This window comes from Felis catus, chromosome E1 (assembly GCF_018350175.1).
Source record: "Felis catus isolate Fca126 chromosome E1, F.catus_Fca126_mat1.0, whole genome shotgun sequence".
Lineage (NCBI taxonomy): Eukaryota > Metazoa > Chordata > Mammalia > Carnivora > Felidae > Felis > Felis catus.
The window spans coordinates 16,238,121-16,262,808 of record NC_058381.1 but is presented as its reverse complement, the minus strand read 5'-3'; the positions used below and the strand labels follow the sequence as shown (position 1 = coordinate 16,262,808).

The window sequence follows — 24,688 nt, the reverse complement described above, 5'->3', positions numbered from 1 at the left end:
GTGTGAATGGGGGCACACATCTGTTCAGAGCCTTGCTGCAGATCAGCTCCTGACCTGAAGGAAGGATTAGTGACCTCTTAGCTGTGCTCTTGCAAATAACAGTAATAACAATGCCTCATATTCACATGCTACTTATGTTCCCAAATATTTCTGGCTCTCTGGCGAAACCCAGTAGTGGTTTCTGTATTTCTCAAAGCGTAGAATCCTATGGAAATCTGTGTCTGACTTCCTCTCTATTGCCCTGACAAAGACTCCCTAACCTAATTATTTCCAAGTTTTCCTACCACCCCTCCCCCTGCCACTTAGAGCAGGGAAGCAAAATTGTCTGAGGTCTCCTTGAAAATTTCTGACCAGAGGAAGATGGGACCTGAAAAGGGAATTCGACTGAGGCCTTCTTTAGGGGTGCCTGTTAACCAGCCCTGACTCAGGCAGGCAGGCATCTGAGCTGTCTGCTATGCTGCTGCCCCAGCCCCTGGGCTCCTGGGGGCAGCCTGGAGGGGGGAAGGCACTGACTTGGCAGCAATGTGAGGAGTCCCTGCCTCCCTCCTCAAAATGGCTTATTTGAGAGCCATAGAATGAGGCTTCCTGGGGAGGTGCTGTGCAGTCATGTTTGGGCTGTTAGCCATGAAGTTTCCTCTTGACAAGAGCCTAAATTAAAACAAATACCCAGGCTGTCATTTGCCTGGCAGCAAGGTTTGTAGCTCCCAGAGGAAGTTCCTCTGCCTCTCAGAAAGCTGTTTGCTTACAAGGCTCACAATCCTGGGGTGGCAAGTCCCCACAAAAGCTAAATCCGTCAGTAATTGCAAAGGGGAAGTCCCCAGGGCACAGGGTGGCCCGTGCATTTCTTAGAGATGTGAATGACCCAGTGATAGAGGCCCTTCCCAAGTGCTGCTCCTGGTAACAGTGATAATAGCATATCCTGAGGACCCACTATGTGCCAGGCACTATGCTAGGCTCTCTCCATCCATCCTCTCCAGACCACACAACTGTGTGAGACAGGTAGTCTTATGTCCATTTTGCAGAAAGAGGGGCTTGGTGAGCTCAAATCATTATCCAAAGTCACATAAGTGATAAGTGATAAAGCTGCAGTTCAGATCACACCCTAGGTTGGTGAGGAAGACTCTTAGTGTCACCTAGATATGTCAGAAGTTGCTCAAGGCCTTGGAATGTCATAGAATGGGGGACATCTGTCTCTTTGGTCCTCTGTGTTCACAGGATTCTTCCAGCAGGATAAGTGGCCTCAAATGACTCTGAGCCCAACAAGAGTCCACGTGCCTCTTGTAGGAACCGGGGGCTGGTCCTGGAGCCAAGGTGCGGGTGGTTGAGGCTCTGAACTCACTGAGGTTGATGGTTCTCTCCTCCTAAGATGCCAGGCTGCCAACCGGCCCCTCCTCTGACTTACTTCTTGCCTTTGGAGTTGTCAGCTCATTCTTTGTGGCTTCAGCATCTATCCCAGGAGAAGTATGTGCATTTTCATTGCAGGTTGGTAGTCATTTGAGAAGAGGTGGGCAGCAGGCCCCTCTCCCCTGCGGTAGAAGTCCCGAAGGGCCACGGTGATGGTGATTTGTCTGACTCAAGGAGACGGGTTGACTCCCAGCTGCCAGTGTGATATGGTAGTGATGGGAGCAAGGTCTTTGCTCCTGATAAGCTGGAGTGGCAGACAAGGCTTCCAGCCATCCCACTTCTTGTCTCTGTCCCAGTCATTTTCCTATGTCACTGTAATAATGTCAGCTTTGCTCCTCAATGCCTTGCCTAAATTCTCTCCCTGGAGCTGGTGTGATTCTTTCTGTAGGGCTGTGTCCTTCATTTTATCTTCTCTGTGCCTTTCTCTCATCACCTTTTCCACTAAACACATCACTTCCTCTTGGTTTTCTTCTATACCATGGAATTAGACTGGATTAAATTAAGCTCTGTGAGTGGTGCCTGGGTGGCTCAGTAGGTTAAGTGTCCAACTCTTGAACTCAACTCACATCATGATCTCATGGTTCATGAGTTCGGGCCCCGCGTTGGGCTCTGAGCTGACAGCTCCAGAGCCTGTTTGGGATTCTCTCTCTTCTCTCTGCCCTTCCCCTGCTCACGCTAGCACACATGCGCGTGCTCTCTCTCAAAAGTAAACAAACATTAAAAAAAATTTAAAAACGGGATAACAAAATGGGGAGGGTGCTCTGAGCCTGTCCCTCTAAGTGGATACCACCCTCAAAACAGATCTGAATTGAGGCATGTATGTGCCCCAGGCAGGCAATAATTTGGCACCTCTTCAAGTGGAAAGTCTTTCGTCTTCTACCCCAGACAACATTTGCAAGGGATATTTCAGTCACTCGTGATATTTTCACATCCCTTATAGACTCAGTGCCCCATCCAAGAGCCAAGAAAGCATTTGGGGCTGTGGGGATACAAACCCATCTCCAGAGCATCATGAGGCAGCCTAGGTTTCTCATCTCACTCCCATATTAGCCACACCAAGGACCAGGCTGCTGGCCTGACACAGACTGTGTGGGTCTGATCAGAGCAGTGGTCTCACAGAGGCCGCCTCAGACCACCTCGGATATGCTAGTGAGCACCTGCAGATGGGTGTTTTCTTACCCTCTGAATGGCCCCAGTCACTTAGTCCTTCTTGTTAACACCAGCCCATTATTGTCATGGCTGCTGGAGTCTTGGAGGTGGGGCTGGCAGAAGGATGAAGTCATCTACTCCGAGAAAAATTTTTGTGATTGTGATTGTTGCTGTTGTTCTTTGGCAAAACGGAAGAAATGACAGGAACATTTGTGAAGAATTAGCTAAGTGGGTAGCAGACGGGGGAGTAGTGAGAAAACTCATTCTGCCTCACTCTTGCAGGTGCGTGGAAGACTTGGGGCCGTTTTCTGAGGTGTGGTCCTCTCCCTGGGGGCAGTTCTGGTACCCTGTGCACACTTCTCTGTAATATGAAGCCACGAATGTCTCTCGTGGACACCATGTGGGTTGATGAATGTTTATAAGGTGCTTTGTAGGTGAGGAGTGCTGTTGGACTGCCCTCCAATCACGGCCCTCATCACGAACAGGGGTCCGTGAAAGGCTTGCTGAGGAGTGGCAAGGGGCCGGGAAAGGGGGAAGGGGGCTGGCAGGAACAGAGTGCCAGACCTAGTTCTTAGGTAGTGCCTAGGCCAGCTCCTCATGCGTAATGAGCCCTCTGTAATTTTTGGTTGCATGAGTGAGTATGAGAGGGAAAAGAAAACTCTTGGGTTCTTGGCTCCTTAACTCCTTACTCCACCAGAAACCCCAGAAACCGATTCATTGGCCCATTCACAAGTTTCCAGCTGTGTGGATTTGGTAATTGTAGTAGCTTGTAGTAGAGTCGGAGACCCCCCAAGGGAGTCCCACGCGTTGCTAGGGCTTGTGATTGTGCAATTGGAAGACTTCACTGCCAGGGCTGGTGCTGCAGCTGTTTGGCTCAGCTTGAGCCCTTTGGGGGCAAACCAGGAACTAGGCAGCTTCACAGTCAGCTCCACATCCGTCACTGTTTTCCTCTGCTGGGCCCCTGGCTGTGGTAGGTGGAGGTGATCCATGGGGCTACAGACCCATCACATTCTACCTACAGGCTCTTAGAACTTTCCACTGAACACCAGTAGGAGAGGCCTGTAGCTTAGCTGTCTCCAGAGCAGAATAGGAGACATTGATTTTTTTTAAATTTTTTTTAATGTTTATTTATTTTTGAGACAGAGAGAGACAGAGCATGAATGGGGAGGGTCAGAGAGAGAGGGAGACACAGAATCCGAAGCAGGCTCCAGGCTCTGAGCACAGGCTCTGAGCCTCAGCACAGAGCCCGACGCGGGGCTCAAACCCACAGACCCTGAGATCATGACCTGAGCCAAAGTCGGACGCTCAACCGACTGAGCCACCCAGGCGCCCCAGAGACATTGATTTTAATTCGAGGCCTTGGTCTGCTTCATTTGTATTTCTTTGGGCAAGATCGGGTCAGTGGGAGCCATGGATACCCTTGACTGGCAGTGGGAGTGTTCTACTTGTTTCTGACTCTTGGGGAGAACCTGTCCATTCCCTGTAAATGTGAAGAAAGAAATCAGGGCAGTAGGCAGACTTATAGAAATGGCCCCATATGGAGATTGGGGCTAGATGCTCAATCCAACCCCTGCCCAAGAGCCCTTAAAGGTGGGACCAACTGGTACCATGACTGACTGGATGGAGAATAGATGTTCTCTGTCCCAGATTCAGACCTTTTTGGGGTCTCTCACTCAGTTTTCTGTACCTATGCTTCATTCCTATCTTCTTTTCTCCCCTTCCTTCCCTACCGCACACCAGAATGAAAACTGAATATGGGTTCACTAGCCATATGGAAACTAACAGGACCAGTGTCTTCAGGAGATGGGGCAGATGAGGTGGGTTCTGCAGTGACCTAATTGATCAGATGCCGTTTCTCTCTTTTCTCCACCCTCACTTCTGATGCCTACATATCCCTCTAGACCACAGATAAACATGGAAGATGATATGGTCAGGCATTTTGCCTAAAGGTGAGCAAGATCTCCAGAAAGTGTTGGGTGGATGGAAGGCCTTGGGTGGACCAGGGCTGATGGAGCTCAGAGTTTTTGTCACTCCGGATGCCATGGCCACTGGCCTCTCTGGTATGTTGGCGGAGCTGGTGCCGCGTAGAAAAGACCCGTATTGACTAAGGATCTGTGGGTTGACTCAGGGCTGTTGGGGGAGGACGTGGCCATAATTACCTTCATGGGATTGAAGGGCTGATCCTATTAGCGTGTTGGGCTAACCCCTTCCTCCTGGGCATTGCCTCCTGGCCAGCAGCAGGGGTTTAATGGATCAAGATTACGGAGACCAAAGATGTCGTATAATTAAACCCAGTTATTTCCCTACCTGGGGGACATCTCTATCCACAGCAGCAATTGATTTCCTCACTTGTGGTCGCCCTGTTCAGCTGCAAGTTACCCTGGGCCTAAACAGCCTGTGGGCCATCTTTGTGAATGAGTTTCTCTGTTGAAGGTGCAGTTTTAGGTGAAAAAACCCCTTCTGAGAGTTTTGGGGTCAGAGTGGCAGGGTGTTCTATACGATGGGGGCCTCTTTGGGAAACGTGTCTGGGTTCCACAAAGGTACGTAGAAATCTCACCCTTGGGTCACTCATGACCCCTGGGCCCATGAAAAGAAGCTTGTCAGTCCTGCTTGGTTTGTCAAGATTAGTTTTTCCATTTGGTCTAAGAAGAACGGATGTGACATATAACCAGCCCTACTACGTGCCAGATGCTGTGCTACATACTTTCCTTGAATTATCCCTAACATCCCAACAAAGTAACTGTCATTATCCCTCCTGTTTTATAGACAAGGGAACAGAGGCCCTGTGAGGTTATTGCCAAAGGGCTCCAGTTTGAAGTGGATCGGATTTCAGATTGCTCTGATTCTCTGTGTAGCCTTCTGGCGGCAATGATGATGATAGCCAATGCTGTTGAGTACCTACTATGTGTCGACACTGTCCTAGGCATTAACCCTGTTATCACCAGTCCTCAACAGGCCCTATTTTATGAGGCAGGAATTGTTATCTGTATTTTATAGAGAAGAAATGACCTTAGGGAAGTTAAGTAATTCATTCAAGAGAATGAGAGCTTCTAGCTTCTAGAGCTAGAAGACAAGCCAGGCTTTGAGCACAAGGTTGGCTGGACTCTGAACTGTGCTTTCTCCCACACTCCCTGCCTTTCACAGCATTGCCAGTGAGGCCCCCCCTTGGCCAGGTAGTTTGTGGATGTTGATTGATCTGCTCACCTCTCTAGCTAAAATGACAACTGTAAAGACAGGCTTGGCTCCCCCATGGGGCTCAGAAAGCTCTCAGCCTTCAGGGGGCCTGTATGTGCCCATCCACTGGACTACCTCTTCCTAAGGAATGATCCCAAGGAGATCTCCCCATGGGCACTTGGAGCCCGTATCCCACCATTACCTTATCCCTGGGATTATTGCCAAGAAACACTGATGGCCAACCAAATTAAGTAATTAAATAAATAAAATAAAGTTTGAAGGGAAAGAGAGAAAATAGATTTTGGGGATAGAAATGGGGTACAGCTAGTTCCCAGTTTCTAGAGCAGAGCAGGGCCAGAGGCAAGGCGATGAGAGCTGGAGGAGGAGAGGACTCGGCAGAGCCACACTGGCCTCCCTCTCAGGCCTTTTAAAATTCACCTCCACGGTTTCCAAAGGAGAATAAAGGGCCCTCAGCCCTAAATCAGGCCACTGCACACCAAGGTCCTTTGCCGAGGCCCAGGGCCAGTTGGGCTGCAGATCCAGCCTCTGTGTTTGAACTCACCCACGCGCAGCATGCTAATGATGGGCTGGTTTGGTGCAGACCCTTCAGCCCCTCTCCGCACGCCCCCACGGCCCCAGAGCCCAGAGTCCCCTGCTGAGCAGCAGCCTGTGCCTGGTGGCTTACACCCTAGCACATGGTTGCAAAGAGGGTTTGTGTGTGGTGAGTGTTCTGGATGGGATAAAACGGAGGAACGCCCTGCCCTGAGCTGAGAACCAAAGCCAGAAGGCGCCAGTGGGGAGGAGAAGGGGGGAGCTCCCTGACCCCATTCTCTTCCTTTCCCCTCCCTGCCCACAACTTCATGGGCAGCTTACTTCCTGCACGAAGCCTGTAGGCATTTTTAGGAATCCTTCTTTGGTTGGGTGTGGGGACCCATGAACCTTCCCCTCCCTTGCTCCTGTTTGTAGAGGAGTTTCTAGTAAGAAGTTTCCATTGCTTCTGCCTCCCTGTGGTTCCAGGACGCAGCCAGACCAGAGGCTCAGCCTGGACAAGATCCGTCTCCTAGGTGCAACCTTGTGGCGTACCCCCATACCCCCCGAGCTTTCTCCTGGTCTTCCTGTGCTTCCTGCCCTTCCCCGCACCCCCCGCCCCCCAGCCCCCACTGTCTTTCAAGGGAAGAGACACCACTCGGGGAAGACTGATGAAATGGGCTGCCCAAGAATTGAGAGGGCCTGGTGATGGCGATCCTGTCCTTCCAAAGAGGATGCGACTTCACCCTAGTGCTTCTCCACAGGTCCTTCTGTGCAGGTCAGAACAGTGGCCTTACTGCAAGCTGCTCAACTCCTTCCTCACCTGAGCAGAGCTGGGGAGTGCCCGTTTAATAACCTGCTGCGGTAGCTACTGTTGTCATCTCTGTGTCATGAGACAGGAGCCAGAGAGCTAAGGTGGGGACCTCCAGGGTGTAGCATGAAGGGCAGTGTGCTCATGGGTGACCTGGCCAAAGGAGTCGACTCCTCACCATTGGGATGAAGTTAGCAGTGGGGTCACCCATCAAAGGGAAGAGTGGACTAGGTGAATGACTTCCTAACTTGCAACCTGAACGCAGTACCTTTATGTTATAAGCACGTGTGCAGAGCAATACAAAATTTCACAGGGCAGTACTTACCCTTTCTGCAACATTTGCAATGCACTTAGATTGTCATGCCCTTTTATTCCATTCAAAGCAAACCAAGAAAGTGCTGATCATGACCTACTACATTGATTTCAGGACCTGCAGTATGAAAACAGTGGACACAATACTCTCAGAGGGCTTTTATGAACCGTAAGGAATAATAATTTACCAGACCGCAGTCATGGATATACCGCTGTTGTGATTTTCGCCAGATTTACACAGTTCTGTTCTTATGAACTTAGCGTTCTTCTTCAATTTGATTTATTGTTTGAAATATAACTTAGAAAGAGAACTAGTGAAAATTCTGTACCGCTTGCAACAAACCAAAAGTTACCTTACCAATAAACATGCTAAATCTAAACAATGTTACTAATCCTAATTATACACTGTTGCCCTTGGAAGGATCTAGGTCTGAGCCTCCCCAGCGGTTGTTTAAAGAAAAAGGAACAGAAGATAGAGGGATGTTAAAGACATGCCAGTATCAAACAGAGTCTTTCTTCTTCAGTAACAGGGAGATTGAAAGGAGTCAAGAAGGGAATAACTTTCTCAACATGTGCTTGAGTGTGCTTTAATGCAGGGCGGCTAGCAAGCAGGTGCTAATCAAAGAGCCCCTCTGCAGTGGCATTCTCTACTTCTATCTACCCAGAGCCCTGGGCTCCGTCGTTCCCATGGTGGGAGAGGAGAAGAGAAAGATGATTTTCTCCTAGGAACAAATATACCAGAGCAGAGTCTCAAATTCTGTCGTGCATTTGTATCGCCTGGGGATCTTGTTGAGACGCAGGTTTTCATTCAGTAGATCTGAGGCCCGAGGTTCTGCATTCTAGCAAGCTCCCAGGGGATGCCAATGCTGCTGACGGTCTAAGGACCACAGTTTGGGTAGCAGAGCTCCGGGCTCCTCGATTCCCATCCCTGGGAGACTGACTGCAGACTGTGAACCAAGTCAGACCCTTCTGAAACTGGATTCTAGTCAGATGAAAGGCAACCCATGACATGTGTCTCTTTTGAGCCCCCTTCTCGATAAAAACAAAAAGAATGAAGCAATTGATTGGACAGTCTAACGGGCACCAGCCAGACTTGAGCTAGTGTTCGTATGTTCATGATCTCATTTAATCCACCCAGTAAACCTGTGAAAGGTTGTTACCCTCACGCCAAGGATGAGAGGAGAGTGCGGCCATTGTGGTTGGCTTCTGCTGGGGATTTTTGTCATGGGGGTCTCCTGGGTTCACCCCCTCCCTGTGTGGCAGGAGCTCAGGCATCTGGTCTTTTCTGAGTGCCACTGTCTAGACAAAATCTGTGTCCTCCCCACCCCCCTTACCCCCTGAAGGGCCGACTTCAGTGTTAATGGAGCAGAATGCCTTGGTTGTTAATTTTCTAGTGCATCATCGAGAGGGTTAATGAGAGACCAGCTGGTGTGCCACTCAGCCGTGTGGAAGCACTGTTTCCCCTTGATTTAGGTGGACAAACATTCTGCAGACCCCATGGCAGCTCCTGACTGACGTTCCCCCTTTGCGCCTGGATGGTGCCCACCCAGATGTGTCAGTGGGCACTGTGTTCCATCTTAGTGTGTACAACCTTCAGAGACTGAAAGCAGGCGCTGGTTCTGTCTCCTGCTCCCTGGAGGGGAAGGACAAGACAAATTTGACGTCTGAAATGCTCCTTTTGGCCTGGGGACACTGTCTTGGCTGATCCATGCCATTGTAGCTAGGCCCTTGCAGGGGATGCCCAAGCACCCCCAAGTCCCTTCTCTGATGTCTCCTGAGGCGCCACCGGCTTTCCATGTGGCTCTAGCTATGATAAACCTACTTCCATCTCCTCTCCTTTGTCCTGGGGCATTTTCTCTCCACATTAGATCCAAACTGCCTTCAGGATCCCCCATGCAGGGGCAGCTGGGTGGCTCAGTTGGTCGAGGTCTGACTTTGGCTCAAGTCACGATCTCAGAGTTCATGGGTTCAAGCCCCACGTCGGGTTTTGCATTGACAGCAGGGAGACTGCTTTGGATTCTGTGTCTCGCTCTCGCTCTCTCTCTCTCTGCTCCTCCCTGCCCGTGGTCTCTTTCTCAAAAATAAATAAACATTAAAAAAAAAAAAAGATCCCCCATGCAGGGGGATCCTCGCACTATCCATTCAGATTTCTCAGTACCCCACAGCCACGCTCCCTGTTCTGGTGAACTCCCATCCAACCTCAAGCCTTGCTCAGCCTCCCACCACCTCCAGGAAGCCCCCCACCCCAAGCCTGATTATAGTGCTCACCCCAGTGAGGTCCCCAGCTCAGAACCCTGCTTGCTCCGGGCCACATCGTGGAGCACTTTCTTACCTGTTGTTTTGTAGTGTTTTGCATCTGTTGTCTTTTCTTCTCTGCCAGACTCTAAACTCCTTAGAGGCATGAAGAAGAATAACAAAGGCTGCCATTTATAGGGTGCCTGACACTGTCCTTAAGTACTTTGCAATGTTCCATTTAATCTTCCACCTCCCGTGGAGGTCCCAACTATTTTTATCCAGTTTTATAGATGAGGAAACTTTCTTTTCAAGATTCTAGACACGTCCAACAGCTTTCCTATAAAGGGCCGAGCTGGGCTCTAAACCCAGATCTGTGTGGATGCCCCAGCCTGTGCTTGTCAGTGAGGGTGCCCAAAAGTCAGGGCTCTCAGAATGAGAACTGTATGTTTGAAACACTTCTCTGCCTGCTCTGTCCAGTTTGAGAACTGGCTCTGAACCACCACATGCTTCTCCCTTTCCCACACACCCAGCCGTGCCCTGAAGATGTGGGGGCTTGGAAATGCTCCGTGATTGGTAGAGAGGGTATGAAGACATAGAGGGTTCTGGGGGATCCAGGTCCATCATACAAGAGAATCGTGGAGCAAGGAAAATGCAAGGAGGCAGCAGAGCTGGGCCTGAGGAGGGCAGAAAGGCAGTCAGAAAAGGATGTTGGAGAAGGGCGCCTGGGTGGCTCAGTCAGTTAAGCCTCTGACTCTTGATTTCAGTTCAGGTTATGATCTCACTGTTCTTGAGATCGAGCCCCATGTCGGACTCTGCACTGAGTGCAGAGCCTGCTTGGGATCCTCCTCCTCCCTCTCTCTCTGCCCCTCCCCCACTTGCATGTGCTCTCTCTCTCAAAATAAATAAAATAAATATTAAAAAAAAGAAAAGAAAAGAAAAGCATGTTGGAGAGACCAATCCCGTGACCCTCTCTGGACCCCAGCTGTAACTCAGGCCTCACTCAGATCAGGGCATGTGAATCAGCTGGGGAATCTTGTGAAAATGCAGATTCTGACCCAGCCAAGCCTCTGCTAGGGCCCCCATTTGGCATGTCAAGTCAAGCCCCCAGGTGATTCCCATTTGGGGTAGGAAGGACCTGGACTCCTCCAAGCCCTTTTGGAGAATCTGATTCGGTCACTTGCCAGTCTAGCACCTTCCCACCTCTCTCCTTTCTGCAGGGTAAAATCTAAACCACTTAGCATGGCCTGGGAGCCTTTTCAGACACTGTCTCCAGCCTCACCTCCGGTGTTCCTTACCACACTCATGACCCTCCAGCCAACCTGAAGTCTTCATAGTTCCTCAGGCACCCCATGCCCAGTCATCATTTGGTATTTTTTGCACATGCTGTTCCTTTGCCCAGAGGAACACTCGTTGGCCTTTCTCAACCAGGTGAGGACGAGGTTGAATGTCACTCCTTGGGAAGTCATAGACTGGGGAGTGGGCTCTAGACCTAAGATCCTAGCTCTGGAGAGAAGTCCCCAAAGGTTTCTAGAATCCTTCCCTATCCCAGCTCCCAGCAAAGGTCATCTGTGGTCCCTAGCCTTGCAGAGGCATGGAATCAAGGTGACTTAATTATCCTTAATTGAACACTCATTATTTCTTGCCACCTTTGTGTAAAAATAGAGCTGAGAAGTACTGAAGTGAAACCCCACCTTGGAGTCCCAGGGGCATGGGGCCCCTCCCTGGGAAGGTGAGAGGGCACTCTTTGGAGCATGGGGAGGCCCTAGGCCATCTGTGCAAGCTCTGGGGAGCTGGCCTTGTGACCTGGGCCGGGGCTGCCGGGGCACTGTGGTCATGCCCTGGATTCTGAGAGGCCAGCCTGACCCTCCTGTCAGTAGTCTTTTTTTTTTTTTTTTTTTTTTTTTTTTTTGAGAGAGAGAGAGTTTGAGCAGGGGAGGGGCAGAGAGAGAGGGAGAGAGAGAGAATCCCAGGCAGGCTCCACACACTGTCAGCACTAAGCCCAATTCGGGCCTCCAACCCACTAACCGTGAGATCATGACCTGAGCCTAAATCAAGAATTGGATGCTTGAACCAACTGAGCCACCCAGGTGCCCCCTGTAGGTATTTTTACGGCTGCTTTCACTTTAAAGTTTTCCTCTGGGCTGTGGAAATATTTCAGGACTTCCGGAGGGGTTTCCTTTGGTGCTTCCTGAGTTTTCTCCTGGGCTTTTTGCCTTCAGGTTCCAGCCCCAGGCAGGGGCTGCTTCTGGAAGGGCTGTGGGTGTGGCCCCGGCTGACCGCAGCCCTTCTTGGAACCTCCTACCCCCTGGTCACCCACCCTTCCCCTCCCAGGGAGGCTCCCTGTTTGCTTTGGTTTGCTCTTGCTCTTGCTCCCCCTTCTCTGGGAAAAATGGTTCTTCCTGCATGCACACCCCCTTTCCAGGCTGAGGAGCACACTGATTGTAGGCAGGTAATTGAGGTCTCAGTCTCTCTGGCTCTACGTCTGTTCCCTCTTCTGAGAGGAGCAGCTGGAGGGAAGCGATGTCTTGCCTTGTCTTTCTCACCTATAAAATGGGAACAACATTACCACCCCCACTGACAGGGCTGCCAAATTTTTCAGCAAATAAAAATGTAGGATGCCCAGTTAAATTTGAATTTCAGATAAACAATAAAAAAAATTTTTAAGTATATTACATCCCACGCAATATTTGAGGTATACTAAAATGTATTTGTTACTTATCTGAAGTTCAGATTTCACTGGGTGTCTTGTATTTTATTGGTGTCTCTGCCACCAGGTTGAATGGCATGTATGTAACACTTAGCAAGGGACCCATCTAGATGTTCCTTGCTCATTCTACCCAGGCACCCCTTTTGAGAGAACATTTCATTACTTTCTTCTCTCCTCTGGGCCATTCCCTGACCCCTAGAGGTGAAGCTGATGAGCAGTTTCTGTGGGTTTAACACAGAAATACTGTGAGATGGTTTTTATAGACTGACACAAAAAATAGTGATGTGATTAAGGGGGAAATGCCAGTGATAATAGCTCTCACTTACCTAGCACTTGCTATATGTCCTACATTGTTCTAAGCATTTTATGCATGTAAGTTCCCTGATTCTTGACGATAATCTTGTGAAGAAGACTCTTATCTCCACTTTACAAATGAGACCACAGATGCATAAATTAGGCAAGTGATTTGCTCAAAGACGCATAGCTCGTAAGTGACGAGCTGGGAAATGAACTCAAGCAATTTGACTCCTGTGGTCTTGCTCTTTAATAGGACACAAGGCCGCATCTTGCCTACCACCTGCCACACTAAGAATGTGAAGTTACTTTCAGGTCAAGAACATGGAAACCTACAGGGATGGTTTCACAAAGCAGGTGATAACACAGTCTGCTCCCAGAGAGAAGAGTGACTTCCTTGTTTCCCCTGAGATCCCTGGATGGAAAGAGGGTTTGGCCAGGCATGAGGACCTCACACCAGGGTCTCTACCCACCTGCTCACCACCCCCTGAATGTTGTGGAGACACTGGCCACATGCCAGCCTGTCACCAAGAAAAGAGACCCTGACACATCTCTGTGTATTTGCTGAGAGGTTGTATAAAGTGAATGTCCCCAAGAGGCCAGGGTTCCAGGCCTGTCTGAGGCCCATGCCTATAAATCCTAATTCCAGGTCCTTTCCAGATTTATCAATTCACAAATAATTATGTCACAATGGGATGTCTTCCTTCTCCTTGAGAATCTTCATGATTCTCCAGCATAGAATTTTTTTCCCTTTGTAAAAGGAATGCATGTAGTTAATGAAGACTAGAAAAATGCCTAAAAATAGAAGGGAGAAAATCCAAGTGCCACTGTCCCACCCCCTGAGAAGAGCCTTCCTTTTTGCTCTTGTTTGTCACCCAGGGTCTGGGCATGTAGCCCAACTGTGTGCTCCTGGCAGGAGTGAGGCTGGAGGCCAGGGCATGACAGAAACCCCTGACAGCCCCATGTCCCAGCACCAACCCTGGACGCTTGTGCCAAGGGGGATAAATGTGAAAGAGGGTCTGGAAACCAACAGGTGGCATCTCCCCTTCTCCAGCTGGCTCTTTCAGACACGGCGAGGATCAGGTGCCCACAGATACTCTCTCAAGGTCATCACATGCCCACCTGTCCACACCCCAGCCCATCCCAGGGGCCACAGTGTGGAGGTGCCTGCTGCTACAGGGAGCTGCCTCGGCCCTATCCCAGCTTGTGGCTGTGACCAGTGTCCAGAATGCGTATATAGGTAGCATTAGTGGCTCTGTTTGGCTAGAAGCCTAGATCCAAGTCTCCCTCACCTCTTTTTCTACCGCATGCCTCCCCTAGACCCAGTTTCTCCGTGTTGTGGTCTTTCCTCATTTTCCAAAGGTTAACTCCAGTTAATTCAAAGAGAAATCTGAGACCAAGACCTTTGTCTGTTGTCTCTGTTACTAGCTTCTTCGGTTCTCTGCCATCTTCCTTTTCTCCGTGTCCCCTCCCCCCCAGGTCCTCAAGGGACTGTTCAGTAAGTACTTATTGGCAGGTTCCAAGAGGCCATGATTTATCCATCTGGAGACCAGAGTCCCCAGCCGGTTACTTATTGCCACATCCATCAGGGTCCAGCAGGAAACAGGTGGCACATTCAGCTGGGAAGTTTGGGGAGAGCTTAAATGGGACCATGACCAAAATGTGGGCAGAATGAGGGGAGGGTCTGGTTCCCACACCGGAGGCACAGAGGCCAAGTGTGACACTTGGCAGGAGCTGCAACCTCCAATCAAATCACACAGCCTGGGTGGCCCACAGTGAGGGGCTGGGGGGAGAAGTATCCCAGCCTCAGATCCTCCCTTCCTCTGATTTCTCTGGGACAGAAAACAGGGTAGAGAAGCAGGAAAAAATGGGCCTGGAGGGGCACACGCCAGAAACTCTCTGAAGTTTTCCCCATCTGCAAAGCGAGGGTTATGAAACCCGCCCCGTGTATGTTGTGTGGTTGCTGGAAAAATCAGCTGAGACCATGAATGGGGACAGCATGTGTGCCTCATACTCTTTTATGCCAGAGTAAGGGATAATTGTTATTATTGATAAACACTCACTGGGTACCCCCCACGGAATGAGGCTTCTACTTTCTCATTTCTGCTTGGGATCCTCTAATCTCCAAAGGACATGTGGGTAAAGGAAACAGAAATTGCAAAATTGCAGAAGCCTTCATCTGAATCCCAGAGCCCTGCTTAATGTTCATGTGACATCGGACAGGTCGTCGGTGAGCCTCTCTTTAGTGAAATGTACCTCATTGGGCCGGTTTGGGATTCACAGGGGCATGGATACTGTCATTACTATTAGCCAGCCTTGTGTTGGGGGAGGTGTCGGTTAGACGATCTAGGAGGCAACCTTGACCCAATTGGAAAGACTTAACTTCCAGATGGGTAGGGCTTTCTGAAAGGCCCAAGATGGGTGCTGAGGCTCCCAGAGGTGGTGTAGGTAGGCTGGGGGTCTGCATGGTTCTCTAGAAGGCAGTGAGGCCTGGCTGCTGCCTGCCCACTTCTGTCAGTCAGAGCACTCATCAGCAGCACTGCACAGAGGCTGAAAGGGTCAAGGACAACAACTCCATCAAGTGACAGTGTCTCCCCTGGATAAGTGCCCCACCTCGGGAGACTTCCATATAACCGAAGATTTGTTGATGTGATGAGCCTTAGATGTGAATGTTGATTCTATGAAGACATTACATCTTGTAACCCTGGGTTTCCTCATCTGTGAAATCAGGGTATGATTCATAGGAATGGTGTAGTTGCAAAGCTGACGCTTGATTAAATACAGTTACACAGGGGCACCTGGGTGGCTCAGTTGGTTAAGCGTCTGACTCTTGATTTTAGCTCAGGTCCTGATCTCAAGATTGGAAGAATTCTGTGTAAGAGTCTCTTTCCCTCTCTCTCTGCCTCTCTCCTGCTTGTACACCTGCACGTGTGCATGCACGAGTGCTCTCCTCTCTCTCTCTCTCAAAAAAAAAAAATATATTTTTAAATTCAGTTACATAACGTGCAGAGATGCCAGGCCCATAGATGCACCCATTAAATGTCACCTTCTGCCCTTTAGCAATACAGGAGACCACAGGCACTGTGGTCACAGGCCCTCAGGGCTCTGTTCCTGGCAGTGTTTGTGCTTTCCTGTAGGGCCCGCCTCCCTGTCTCCAGGCAAGGCCTGCTATGGGTCCCTCTCCTCTCTGTCCTAAGAGACCTCTTCTTTCCAGATAGCACCCCTCCCTGGTGATGCCATCACTCACAGGGGCCTCAAGTTCAGGGGTAGCATCCTTCATCTTTCAGCTGAATCTAGACCCGACAATGTCTGCAGGCTCCAAGGTGTGGGTCCCTGATCTCTCTCCTCAGCATCACTGACCCAGGCCCAAGGTCATGGAAGCAGCTCCTAATATTAACAGTAACCATCGCTGACCTATATTGAGTCCTACTGTGCACAGGCACTAATCAGTTAATTCTCTTGGATTCACTAGGATCCCCATAGCTGGCATAGCGTTTCAGAGTAACTGATTTCCCTTGTGGTCCTACGTACTTTATGCATTTCAAAACATTCTTCAGAAAAAGGTCCATTCACTTCACCAGATTGCCATGGGTCTGTGGCACAAAAGAGTGAAGCGTCCCTGCTCAGTCCCAGAGCAGTTCTGGGTTCCTTGTGCTCTGAACAGAATTCAGTCTTCCCTGGGTAACTCTGGGCTGTGGCTATGACAATGGCCTTCACTGAACTGGGAGGCAGGAGACCTGGGCTCTTCTCCGAGCTTGGCTGCTCCCTGGCTGTGTGACCTTAGGCAGGTCCTTGGGGCCCTTAACTGTAAAATGTAATGGTTGGATTATCCCTATATGGTTTTTCTTTCTATTTTCTATATGAAAATATAGCATATATACTAAAGGGTATATAAAATATCTAGGCTTGGTTTAATAAAGACGTATGGGGCGCCTGGGTGGCTCAGTCGGTTAAGCGTCCCACTCTTGGTTTCGGCTCAAGTCATGATCTCACGGTTTGTGGGTTCAAACCCCACATATCAGGCTCCATGCTGGCAGTGTGGAGCCTGCTTGGGATTCTCTCTCTCCCTCTCTCTGCCCTTCCCCCGGTTGCATGTGTGCCCCTCCCCCACACGCACGTGCCCTCTCTCAAGACAAATAAATAAGCTTAAAAAAAAAAAAAGACTTACAATACAAATACCCATTTGTCCTCCATTAAGCTTTTTTTTTTTTTTTTTAACGTTTATTTATTTTTGAGAGACAGCACGAGTGAGTGGGGCAGGGGCAGAGAGAGGGAGAGACACAGAATCCGAAGCAGGCTCCAGGCTGTCAGCACAGAGCTCAACATGGGGCTCGAACTCAAAAACCACAAGATCATGACCTGAGCCGAAGTCAGACGCTTAACGGACTGAGCCACCCAGGGGGTCCTGTCCTCCATTAAGTTTAAAGAGACATTTGCCAGGCAGGAGAAGCTGCTGTGTGCCTCACTGTGTTAGTTTGCTAATATAAAGTGCCACAGACTGGGCTGCTTAAACAACAGAGATGTGTTGGCTCACGCTTCTGAAGACCAGAAGTCCAAGATCAAGGTGCCAGCAGGGTTGATTCCTTCTGAGGCTGGGAGGCAGAATCTGTTCTGTGCCTCTCTCCTAGCTTCTGCTGGTTTGCTGGCAATCCTGGGCTTGTAGATGTATCACCCGGATTGACCTCTGCCTTCCATTTTTACGTGGTGTTCTCCCAGTGTCTCTGCATCCAAATTTCCCCTTTGTATCAAGAAAATAGTCATGTTGGATTAGGGCCCACCCTAATGACCTCATTTTAACTCGATTAGCTCTGTAAAGACCATGTTTCCAAATGAGTCACATTCTGAGGTACTGGGGGTTAAGACTCTAACATATCTTTTTTAGAGGACACAATTCATCACGTCGCACTCACCCTCACGGCCCCCCTCCCCCACTGCAAGCGGAGGTAACCACCGTCCTGAATTTTGCGGTAAGCATCCCCTCCTTTTCTTCAGTGTTACTGCATAGGCGTGTATTCCTAAACAATGTTACTGTGCAGGTTTGCCAACAATCCATAGAAAGGGGATCATAGTATGAGTATTTTTCTGTGACTTGCCTTTTTCTGTTTAAAATTATGTTTTTGAGATTCATCTTCGTTCTTGCCTGTGGCTTTAGATTATTCGCTGTCAAAGCTGCATAGAATTCCATCCTAGGAATAAACCACAACTTATTTAGTAGTCATACTGTACTACTACCAAAGTATAGGTCTAAAGTATACTATTTCTATACCTTTGGACAAAATCCATGGTAGGAAAATCATTTTACACTGCAACACAGCACACACACAAACTATATATATGGGCTTCACAAAACAATACCTACTCTTAGTCCGTGAGATGCTCCTTTTTCATCAGTTCCAAGAGGTGACCTGCCAAACAGATTCATGATGCACTAATAGGTCAATTTGCAGCGGCTGAGCGTGCCCCCTCATGTGTCTGGCTCAATGGCCCTGTGGTTCTGTGCCCAGCAGGTAGGCACAGGGATGGCCCTGTTGCTGTCTCACCAGGACTGTCTGCTCACACACCCGTTGGCACACGACCACTGTGCCTGCTGGTTCCCACCCTTCCATCTGTCGTGACTGTAGACATCTCCCCACTCCTACTGGACATTTTCTAGCTGTGGCCTTGTCCTTGTGGCCCATCTCATGAACTGTGGCCTGAGAGACCAGATCTCTGGACATGTTAGAAGTGTGTGCACTGTAGCATTACTGATTCAGTCAGGTAGCAAGAGAGAGGATAGTGTCTGGAACCAGACTGCCCGGGTTCCAAGCTTGACCACTAAGCAGCTGTGTGACCTTGGGCAAGACATGTAACCTCTCTGTGCCTCAATTTCCTCATCTGTAAAATGGGGATGTTGGTAGTACCTACCTCATGGGGTGGTGTGAGGATGAAATGAATTAATTTTTTTGTGTAAGTCTAGGCTGTTACTATTATTCCTGAACCCAACTGTGTGTCAGGGCCTGAAACCTGTCTAATTCTTTGCTAATATCTCTGAACACAATGGCTACATTGGGAAGAGGTCAAAACACCCAGTTAAAAGGAAGTTGGAGGTGGATGGAAGAGCTGGTTCTGGACCCTGGCTGCCTGTATTCAGAGCCCAGCTTCACCATTAACTAGCCGTGTAGCCATGAGCAAGTTATTTGACCTTCCTGGGCCTCTGCTTACTCATCTACAAAACGGAGGCAATAAAAGAACTTGCCACATAGTTGTTAAGAGAATTGAATAAGATAATGCACATGAGGCTTTTAGTACAGCATCTGGCTTCGCCCTCTACCTGCTTACCCAGCCCAAAATTCAGGAGATGGCTCTTAAATAACAACAACAGCATGAAAAGAGATTTATTTTTAGGAATCACACTACTGGGTATTTACCCCCAAAACACAAAAACACTAATTCAAAGGGATAGATGCGCCCCTGTGGTTTACTGCAGCATTACTTACAACAGCAAATATATGGAAATGGCCCAATGTCCGTTGATAGATGAGTGGATGAAGAAGATGTATGTATATACAATGGAATATTACTCAGCCATAAAGAGGAATGAAATCTTGCTATTTGCAACAACATGGATGAAGCTACAGAGTATAAGGCTAAATGAAATAAGTCTGTCAAAGAAAGACAAATACCATATGACCTCACTCATATGTGGAATTCAAGGAGCAAAGGCAAAAAAAAAAGAGGGACAAGCCAAGAAAAAGACTCTTAACTATAGAGAATAAACTGATGGTTACCAGAGGGAAGGTGGGTAGGGGGATGGGGGAAACAGGTGATAGGGATTAAGGAGTGCACCTGTCATGATGAAGGAATAAAATGAAAAGAAAAAGAAAAAAAAAGAAAAGAGATTTATTTTCTCACGGGACACTGTTGCTTGTGTGAAGGAAAACCACCTGGCCCCAGGTCCGTCTCTGCAAAAGCTCATTTCTTGGAATGCTCCACTCATGAGCCCTGCAGCTGGAGTCCTGGGCTCTCTCTCGGGACGTAAATGCACCTTAGAATACTGAGTGGTGTAGGCTGGTGGGGGGGGGGTCTTAATGTGGTCCCCCTCGCACGCCCGGCTCTTATTGTCCTTAATGAGGAGTGTGCTGGAGTCAAACGTGGGGGCCGTGCAGACACGAGGCATGGCGCACCCCGCGGTGAGCACCTTTCCTTCTGCCCCTTGGTGGCCAGCAGATGCCCACCCTGCCCACCCCACTCTCATGATAGACACGGGAGCAACGAGGAGAAGGATGGTATGGGCTGCCCCCGGCCCACTGTTGGCCACCGCGTGCACTTGAATCATCTTTCCCCAGCCCTCCACAGCTGGTTAGCCAGACCCCTGTCCTCCCCTGACAGCCGCTCCCGGCCACCTCCAGCCATTTTAAAATTCAAGTAGGATCAGGTTTCCCTCCTGCTTAAAACCTTTTTGTGCTCCCCATTGGCCTTTGGGAGGGAGGAGCCCCCTTCCCGACCTCGACCTCTGTGGCAAGGCTTGCTGGCTTCTTTGGCCACAGCTCTCCCCCCACCCCTCACCGTGCTTTTATCCTGTCTGCTCAAGTACCTCTGACTCCCTCAGAATTGATTCTTGCTTCCATGTCTCTGCCTTCCCCGTTTGCTGGCCTCAAGAAGAGATTCAAAGCCAGTTCACCATCCTGTCCCTCAAACGGCTCTCTCTGACTCCCACTAGAATGAATCACTTCTGATAATGCTCAGTATCATGCAGTTGTTCAGGACATGGACTCTGGAGAGAAGACTGTTGTAGGTGTAAATCTCTGCCCCACCACTTATGAGCTGTGTGATCTTGAGCTAGTTACCTAACCTCTCTGTGCCTCAGTTTCCTCATCTGTAAAACAGGAGCTGTCAGAGTATCTACCTCATTGTGAGAATTAAGGGAGTTACTACATACACCAGACACATAGTCGATGTGTACTCTCTGTCCACTGGCTGTAAACCTCATGAAGGCAGAGGCTGAGTCTGCTTTGTTTCCGAGTTGTGTCCCCATTGCCTGCCCAGCACCTGGCACATAGTAGGTACACACCGGATATCTGTCAGTGGAATGGAGGGAAGCCGCCTTTACCCTCCTTGGAGAAATGTCTATTCGATCCTTTGCCTATTTTTTACTTGGGTCATGTGTCTTCTTCTTTTTTTTTTTTTTTTTAATTTTTTTTTCAACGTTTATTTATTTTTTTGGGACAGAGAGAGACAGAGCATGAACGGGCGAGGGGCAGAGAGAGAGGGAGACACAGAATCGGAAACAGGCTCCAGGCTCTGAGCCGTCAGCCCAGAGCCCGACGCGGGGCTCGAACTCACAGACCACGAGATCATGACCTGGCTGAAGTCGGACGCTTAACCAACTGCGCCACCCAGGCGCCCCATTCTTCTTCTTTTTTTTTAAATAGACTTGTAACTTTCGTATTTGAGACACAGAGAGCACGTGCATGAGTGGGGTAGAAGAGCGGAGGGAGAGAGAGAGAGAGAGAGAGAGAGAGAGAGAGAGAGTGAGAGAGAGGGAGAATCTTAAGCAAGCTCCACTCTCAGTGCGGAGCCAGTTACAGGGCTCGATTCCATGACCCTGAGATCATGACCTGAGCCGAAATTGAGAGTCAGACGCTCAACCAACTGAGCCACCCTGGTGCCCCAGGTTATGTGTCTTCTTATTGTTGAGTTGTAAGGTTTCTTTACATATTCTAGCCACAAGACCCTTGTCAGATACATGATTTGCAAATATTTTCCCCCCACTCTGTGGGTTATCTTTTCACTGTCTTGATAGTGTCCTTTGAAGCACAAAAGCTTTTGATTTTGATGACATTCAGTTTATCTGTGTTTTCTTTTGTTGCTTTTGGTGTCCTTCTTCAAATCCAAGGTCATGAGCTTTCCCCCTATGTTTTCCTTTAAGAGTTTCACAGTTTTGGCTCTTATGTTTAGGTCTTCAATCCATTTTGAGTTCCATTTTTGTATGTGAAATAAAGTATGAAATAAGGGTCTAACTTCATTCTCTTGGAGGCGGATATCCAGCCAACTCAACACCATTTGTTGAAAAAAATTATTGAAGGTCCTGGCACCCTAGTTAAAAATCAGTTGGCCATACAGAGACGTGTTTATTTCTGGCGTCTCACATCCACTCCATTGATCGATCTATGTGGAAAGCCACCTCTGGCTTTAACCGTTTACCGTCTCTGCCCATGTGTTGTCAGCAGCCCCAGAGGCTCCTGCTGGATGTGTTACCGGGACATCCCACAGCCGAACACCAGCTCCCAAGTGGCCTCTGGCGCTAACCGCTTCCCGCATCTGTCAGGTGACCACTGGGAGGTCCCCGTGTGACTGGCCCCTGAAGGCACACGGGGAGGGTGCTGTGGAGGCGTGCTTTCCCTCCCTCTACCTGCACCCGCCAGCACATCTCCCAGTGCAGGGGGCAAGGTCCCAGAGCAGGGCCTGTTTGTGCCAAAGCACAGCTTCTGATTGGGCGGATGCCCTTGATGCAGGCCAGGTAGGAGGGGACACAGGGCGGGAAGTGGCTCTTGGGATGGAGAAGGGAGTGGGGCCTGCAGGAGGGAAGCATTCCTGGCACTGGAGGCATCTTCACCAGGACAACAGCCTTGGGAGGGAGAGCCCTGCATCCATGGGTAGGCGCTGGGAGACTGGAAAGGGCCATTAGTGTTGCCAAGTTCTGGTCCTAACATGGCTTCCTTCCCTGTTTCTCGAGTGTGGGGTATGGGGTGGGTGGGTGGCAGTGTGTGACCTGATCCCCCCTCGTTTCTTTCTTTTTTTTAATGTTTGTTTATTTTTGAGAGAGAGAGAGAGAGAGAGCGAGCGCATGAGCAGGGGAGGAGCAGAGAGGGAGGGAGACACAGAATCTGAAGCAGGCCCCAGGCTCTGAGCTGTCAGCACAAAGCCCCATGTGGGGCTCGAACTCACAAGCTGCGAGATCGTGACCTGAGCCCAAGTCGGATGTCTAACCGACGGAGCCACCCAGGCGCCCCTGATCCCCCTCCTTTCTGAGTTCTTGTTCCATGAGGTTGGGGGACTTGGATGCTTTAAGAGGTTGAGTGGCTCTTGGCCAGTATGTCCTCCGCGTGGGACTGTTGTCTCACGTTGACTCCAGCCAGTGAATAAGACTTTTGTGGGGTGGGATAGGGAGCTGGGAGGATGGGGATCATGGGGACATTTTAGCTTGCAGGGGAGTTCCAGTCTTACGGCTACTTTCAGGCAACACAGGCAGAGAACACGACAGAGCAGAGAGCTTTAAAGCTTCACCTGTTGAATTCTGCATTGCTGGGCTGCCTGTGGGCTGAGGGAAGCACAGGTGCTTAGCTGGTGGGGTGCTGGCTCCAAAGGCAGGGAAGGGGCCGCGTGGTGGTGGAGAGGCCTGTGGTGCAGTCTGTCTCCCCCTCCTCCAGATCTCCTAAGACCCTGGAGGTGAATCTTCTAGAAGTGGCAGCCACTGCGGTGACACTGTATTTGTTAGACGCACTAGAGGGCAATGTATCGCTTGCTCCAGGGCCCACATCCCTTATTTCCAGTCCTTGGACAGAACTGGAGGGAGAGCAGAGATTTCTGTGGGGTGTGTGCCCACATCCTCCCTCTTCATTTGTTCTCCCCTTTCACCCGCCCCCAAGTGGGAACAGAGCTGTGTGAGCCGAGTCCAAGTTGCTCGCTGCCTGAGAATTGCGTCAGCACCGCCTGGCAGGCTGGAGCGGGAGCCTGTTGCTATGGTGACCACTAGGCTTCAAACCAGTGAGAAGGATGAGTTAGTTGCAGGGTGTGGTTTTCTCGCCTTGTGATGCGGCCATGTGATAGGCACACGGGCCTGTGGGCTTGTGTTTCTACCCCTTCCAAGGAGAGATGTGTCATCTGCTTAGGTAGGCATGATGGAGCAGCTGCTCCAAAAGCCGTGTGGGCATTGACCAGGTCGGGCGTGTGTGCATGGAAGACACAAGTGGCTCCCTTAGCCCTTCTTCCTCATTCTGGAAATAGTGGGTGATTTGACCAAGTAAACCAGATTCTGGGGGAAGGAAGGGATCCAGAATGTAACCTGTCACCCTGTACAGAGGGCAGCTCTGGGCCAATAAAACCTGCCCAGGCTGCATCATGGTTTTTTTTTCTAAAGCACCTAACAGAGCTCATCTTGCTAACGATAATAAACTGCTTGACCAAGCCAGCCTGGTACCTCGGTTCAGTTCTCTTCTCTCACATTTTGCTTATAATGGGAAAGGAGGTAAAAAGTCCACATTCCAGGGGCGTCTGGGTGGCCCTGTTGGTTAAGCGTCCAACTTCAGCTCAGGTCACAATCTCACCGTTCCTGAGTTCGAGCTCTGCATCGGGCTCTGTGCTGTCAGCGCAGAGCCTGTTTCAGATCCTCTGTCTCCCTTTCTCGCTGCCCTGCCCTCTCTCAAAAATAAATAAACATTAAAAATAAAGTCCGCATTCCAGTTGCATCAAGCACCTGCTATGTGCTGGGCACTGCACTAAATATTAGTTCATCGTTTTATCATCTCCTTACCCCTACGGAGTAGGTAACACCGTCCCCATTTTGCAGAGGAGCAGACTCAGGGACTGAGAGAATTTAAAGTGACTTGCCCAAAGAATTAAACCTAAATCTTTGGGCTTCATGTCCAGTGTTCTTTTGCATTCCAGATCCCGCTAGAATCAGGACCTCTTAGGATGTCTAGTAAAGAAACACACTGTACATCTTCCGGTTTTCTCCCAGAGAAAACCACATGTTCTGTGTGGGGCATGGTTGACTGGAGCTCTTTCTAATTTCTGAACGGGAAGCATGAGAGATGTGGGTGTTGCCTGTGGACAGAGGAAAACCCAGGAAGCAGTTGATGATGTCAGGGCAGGGCATTGACAAAGTCCAGGCTTGGTTCATAGACTGAGCTTGGGAATTCTGCCTGGGGCCCTCTAGGGGTGAAGACTAAATGTCAGATGAATTGTCAGCAGAGAGGGGTTTGGTGAACTGGTCCAGGGTAAGATGTAGAGCCAGGGGGACCAGGGCCTCTGCAACAGCCTAGTCAGAAGACCTGACTTGCTGAGTTTATGAGACACAGCGATAAGTAGATAAT

General features: G+C 49.7%; 1 protein-coding gene and 1 long non-coding RNA gene across 8 annotated transcripts in view; both read left to right on the top strand.

The window, feature by feature from the left end:
* The window catches only part of ABR (ABR activator of RhoGEF and GTPase), a 183,172-nt gene that overhangs the window by 46,353 nt on the left and 112,131 nt on the right, over positions 1 to 24,688 (top strand). The window lies entirely within an intron of this gene.
* Positions 4,379 to 7,752, top strand: LOC123382004. The gene is made up of 2 exons (XR_006589720.1): positions 4,379 to 7,033; positions 7,494 to 7,752. It is a non-coding gene; the product is annotated as an uncharacterized LOC123382004 (long non-coding RNA).